This window comes from Hibiscus syriacus, unplaced genomic scaffold (genome assembly GCF_006381635.1).
Source record: "Hibiscus syriacus cultivar Baekdansim isolate YM2019G1 unplaced genomic scaffold, ASM638163v2 tig00002274_pilon, whole genome shotgun sequence".
Taxonomy (NCBI): domain Eukaryota; kingdom Viridiplantae; phylum Streptophyta; class Magnoliopsida; order Malvales; family Malvaceae; genus Hibiscus; species Hibiscus syriacus.
Window position 1 is genome coordinate 3,517 of NW_024061922.1, and position 4,133 is coordinate 7,649.

Sequence of the window (4,133 nt, forward strand, 5' to 3'; positions counted from 1 at the left end):
AGCATTATAGGTAAAATGTCCCTCTTATTTCATTCTCGTTCATTATTAATTGAATAAAACTAATTCCATATATTTTGAAGATCGACGAAAATCAATATAAGTCATCTATGTATCTCTTGTAATTAATGTAGACATATGAACAAATTTTTTTTAAAAGGTAATAAAGTTTCATTCATATTCCAATAGTATCAAGAATAACATTTTCTTAATACGTTTCGATACATCGAAAAGGAAAAAATGTTTGGTCCTCGACAAGGTCCAATACGTAAGATTGTGAGCAACCCGATTAGTCTCTCGGTTGATATAATAAACCTTGAAGGTTGGAGAATCGTTGAGTAACAATCCTAACATCAAAATGTCTGTCTGGTGGTTCGTGAGTCTGTTTACGACGGAAATAACATCTCCTTTGATAGTAAAATGAGTCCATCTATTCTCGACTGCGTCATCTTCATAACATGAAAATTGTAACTTTTTACGAAAATTTTTGAATCAACATGAGACTTAATTTTTGCACACACACTCAAACATGCTTCTGGTTTTATTACATTGAAACATTTCTCAGCCCACCACGGATTGGAACAAAAGGTGAAAAACAAAAGAAAAAGATTAGATAACAAATTCCCAAACAGTGAAACCAATGCAAACTTATCATATTGGAAGAGGGGCGCCGTTCCATTCCTTAAGACAATCAAGCATCGGATCAATGATCTTCCCTTTGCACATTGCAGTGAACACCTTGTCAAACTCCTCACCAGGTGACTTCCCTTTTTCTCCAGTTAGCAGTCCAGTTCCAAGCTCCTCCCTCACGAATTTGTACAATGGATACGATCTGCACTCCTTGATCTTGTTAGGAATGGCGGCATTTCCATTCTCGAATGACACCCTTGCACTCTCGACCTCCTTCGGCAAAACAGCCTTTAACTCGTCTTCGAAAGCTGTGATCTTTAGGAAGATTGAAGTGCTTGCATTCTTCTCATTCTCACCGCTTGCCAATGCATGATCAACAAGAACATGCCTAAGCTTTAACATCAATGGATGATTAGCATTGCAAGGGTCGTCGATGTAGGTGAAAATGTATTCGCGATCCATGACTTTGAGCAAATCCTTTTCGCAGGATCTTGATCGGTGAACTTCACTATATGGACCAGCAGTGAGGGTTTTCTTAGCTGCCTGGCTCACGGTGTCCATCGCTGTGTTCTTCAAGTTATCTTCTAAATGCCTTAAATCAATAGCTTGGCAAAGAGCCACCAAGAATGTTGTGGACATCAAGTTTTTAGTGCAGAGATTAGTCCCAAGGAGTTCACATCTTGGTTGTGCTGCTCAGTACTTTGAACATGGTTGGCATGACTCTGTTCCACTGCCAAAGATCCCAGCATTCAAGAACCTGAACCAACAAAACGCATTCAATTTATACAGAATATTTATGCATTGCATAATATAAAAGCTTACCTAATTAGCTCCTTTTGAAGGGCAGATACTTGGTTGGTTCTTAGCCGAGAATCAGCACCAAAACCGGTAGTAATGCCATAGGTGTCGGTGCCTTTGCTGAGGCCATCAAAGACCCAATCAGCACTAGCCTTAACGCCATCCCTTGCGTCCTCTGAAAGCTCAACCTTGACACCCAAGTCAGCTCTAGCTATGGCTGCAACTTTAGAAATCGTCAAGGTCTCGCCACCGAGCTTCACCAAAGGCCGCCTATACTCGGCTACCATACGATTCACTTCATCCAAATGGCTTCCCTTGAGTGACTCAGCTGCAACACCCCAGTTCAAGGGGTCAACAACACCACCCTTGGTAGTAGTAGTCATGCAGAAGCTCTCCATAGAGCTGCTGTGTTGACCTTTTTGAGTGATCGTTTCCATGTTAAAAATTGCAGAAATGGAGGAAATGAAACAACTCCAACTTGTTAATCAAAACGTGAGGCTTTTGGTTTTCCAATCTACGGTGGTGCTTAAATACAATGTCACCAAGTCTGCTGCCAACAAGTGGGGGAACTCAACTATGCTGACTAAACCTATAAGATATCACATGACAATCACGTTATCATATGTTTAAATTTTTAAATTCAGATGTCATCATGTTTATAAAAAATAATCAAATTTTGATATAAAATTAAAGTATCACGTCAGAAAAAATTATCAAATTTAAATATAAAATTGGTTAAAAATATATAAACTCCTCATTTATATATATATATATATATAAACCACTTCTAACGTCAAATCAAATTTGAAGTATTTTAAAGGTATTTTTTGTTATACGATGGAAAAACTGTAAATGTATATATATTCTTGCCCTCCCGGTTCCAAGATTTTATCTTGACTGATTTGGATCGACCCGCATCGCTCGCCGACTTTGGTGGATGAGTCTACCAATAGGGTTTTTTACACAAAGATTCAAACTCTAGACCTTACTTAAACAATATCAAACAACTTATCACTTGAACCAATCTATGTTCGTTAAAAATATTTTATATTTAACAATGTATAAGTATATAGGTTTATAATTTCGATTGTATGACATTTTTTTTTGTAAGAAGTAAAATTGTATTTGGACCCCCAAATCTTTTAAAATATTTTGGATTGCCATTTTATCCGCTCCCGACAAAACATAGTGCTTCACACACGGGACATAACTTCCACTACATGAGGCACTTTGTTAGTTTTGTTTAGGCATGTAAACGAACCGAACACACACGAACGGATGTATGTTTATGTTCGTTCATTTTATAAATAAACAAACATAAACGAACACGAACATAAACGAACATTTTTTTTGTTCATGTTCGTTTATTAATGAATATAACTCGTTCATGTTCGTTCATTTAATAAATAAACGAACATAAACGAACACGAACATAAATGAACACGAACATAAACGAACATAAACGTTGGAGACCCTACTTCCATTGTTCTTTCATGAAAAATAGTCGACAATGTAAATCAACCAAATCTACAGTGATAAATAACGTAAGAGCTGATTAGCAGTGATGAAATGTTTGAAGATATCAAATATTTCGATCGATCTTTTAAAGTATTAAATGATTCACATGACTTTAATTTAATGCTATAACATTTATCTTAGTGGTCCATGATTACATATGAACAATCATTTTCCACTACATTATTCTAATAAATTCATCGGCTAAAAGTTTTGTGACATCAATGTCAGACTTTAGTGAGGTTTGTTAATAATGGTTCTTTCCGTTGGCAGAGTAGAAAATTTAACAGCATGAAGATTTCGAAAGGTACAAATTGGACTACAAGGCAATAACATAGATCCGAAATCCCTTCGATGCTACATATTGTAACTGATATTATTGCTAAACCACCATTCAAAATTTTAACGTACCTAAAGTCTACTCCACAACTAAAGGTCACACAAGAACTATGAAAACAAAAGTTCATTGTCAAAGTGTATTTTCTACTTATTAATGGGTTATTCCTGGAAAACCCATTACTTCCGCTATTACACTCTTTTTTCAGAAATTGCATAGAAACCTTTGTTTTGTTTTCTGGCAAATTCTATATATTTTTCTCTTTACTAATGCTCATATACTTCCGATTGTTACCTTTATCTTCCCATCTATTTCTAGAAAGAAGTATGATGTTTTCTTGAGTTTTAGATGTGAAGATACCCGCAATAACTTTACATATCAACTACTAAGCCAAATAAAACATAGAAAGAGATGAAAACATACCTGTAAAACTTCAGATTTCACTATAATATAACTTGTTTTGAAGCTTTCAGTGATCGTCTCCACTCTCCAATGAACACTAGGGTTTGGGAAAAAGGGGAAAAATGAATATAGGTGCGAGGTGCCTCACGGGTTAACATATTGGATTTAATATCCAAATAAAATTGGGTTAATTATGGAGTTGGTCATCAGAATATCATATTAATTAATATTTTTAAGATACTTACAAATTGGTCACCAAAATTGATTTAAGAAGATTGGGTTAAACATAAATGAAAGAACATAAACAAACATAACCGAACGAACATAAACGAACATAACCGAACGAACATAACTGAACGTTCACGAACGTAAATGAACGAACGAGACCTATGTTCATGTTCGTTCATTTAATTAAACGAACACAAAATCTTGTTAATGTACATTCATTTAATAA

At 35.3% G+C, this 4,133-nt stretch overlaps 1 pseudogene; it reads right to left on the reverse strand.

The window, feature by feature from the left end:
* Positions 1–648: 648 nt before the first annotated feature.
* Positions 649–1,862, reverse strand: LOC120144044 (annotated as a pseudogene).
* Positions 1,863–4,133: the final 2,271 nt, after the last annotated feature.